Source organism: Ursus americanus, chromosome 15 (assembly GCF_024610735.1).
Source record: "Ursus americanus isolate L20-20 chromosome 15, mUrsAme1.1.p, whole genome shotgun sequence".
Lineage (NCBI taxonomy): Eukaryota > Metazoa > Chordata > Mammalia > Carnivora > Ursidae > Ursus > Ursus americanus.
In genome coordinates this window covers 46,377,319-46,378,672 of record NC_142141.1, presented here as the reverse complement: position 1 = coordinate 46,378,672, position 1,354 = coordinate 46,377,319, and the positions used below count along the sequence as shown (strand labels likewise).

Here is a 1,354-nt window from a genome sequence, read left to right as displayed (position 1 = left end):
AGCAACAAAGTCTTATACAAAACAAAAATATTTTAATATTTAAAATCCAAAGTTTTCTTTAAAATCATTCATGCGAATTTTTCTCAAGCATAAATTAACATCCCAATTAGTCAAGCATCGGGAAGCTACATTCCAGCTATTTAATATATAAAGAGACATCTTTTCACGAGTCAGTTTTTTTCTAATGTCTCTGTTCTGTAATCCTACAGACTTTTTTGCTTCTCCAACACTCCCCATTGCACCACTTCTTTAGATTGTGAAAACCAAATTCGATGAACACCAGAAATCTGTTGATATGCTGTTGTATCAACCATACATTTTGTTGGTTGACCATCTGCAGGTATTAAGCCAGCTGGTAACTGGTTAACTGGTTGGTAAATGCCTCCTCTGTAAGTTCTTCAATTAATCCATCTGTACCTGTGATTGTTCCCCCAATCCCTTTCTCTCCTTTCATAGCCTCTCTGAATTTCTGAAGGTATAATTTTAGAGGTTCTAAATAACTGTGGAAGCCTCAAGTAGACATGGCAAAGAGAATATCTTCTCCATCGATTGTCTTCCGTTTCTCTTGACAGCATCTTTCACTTGCTTCAGATGTTATAAAGCTGATGAACTCACACATTCTTTGCATCTTTTGCAGGCTTTCCCATTTGAGGCATGACATTTTACATTACCCTTGCTACGTTTGTAATTGGAAGATATATATCTTGTTCTCTGAAACTTTCTTTTGAACCATTTCTGTCTTCTTTATCATTCAAGCTGTCCTCAGTATCATCATGAGGCAGTGTAACATACTGACTTCCTCCAACATAGTCCGCAGTAATGTGTGGTTGAGAAGCATGTGTTATAGCACAGTCACCAGCCATCTCCGATGCAGCTCTGGTTGGCTCCCATCTCCAATCAGCTGTTTGGTCAGACACGGAATGGCTGCGAAGGAACCAGTCCTGGTGTGTAGCTCCCAAATCTTACTTTTTTAAATACACTGGTTTTTGAGGAGTAGTGAGAAGAATAGTCTAAAAATACGAAGAATAAATTATTTGATATATCATTTGAAGACAAATCACTTAAACTAAAATAAATAAAACTAAAATACATTAAACTACATTTAAAATAAAATACATAAAAATAAATAATAAAAAGCATCATTACTTCACTTCAGGAGTGCCAAGTGTCTATACCATTTTGCATTCCAACCAGCAATGTATGAGAGTTTTTGCTCTACATCCTTACCAGCATTTGGTGCTGTCAGTGTTCTTGATTTTGGCCATTCTAAGAGCTGTGTAGTGTTATTGTTTTAATTTTCATTTTCCTGATGACGTTTGGGGCAAGGCTTCTTTTCCTATGCTTATTTGCCATC

At 36.3% G+C, this 1,354-nt stretch overlaps 1 pseudogene; it reads right to left on the bottom strand.

Moving 5' to 3' along the window:
* Window positions 1–203: 203 nt before the first annotated feature.
* Window positions 204–863, bottom strand: LOC123785403 (nuclear transcription factor Y subunit beta pseudogene; annotated as a pseudogene).
* Between the last annotated feature and the right edge of the window lie 491 nt (window positions 864–1,354).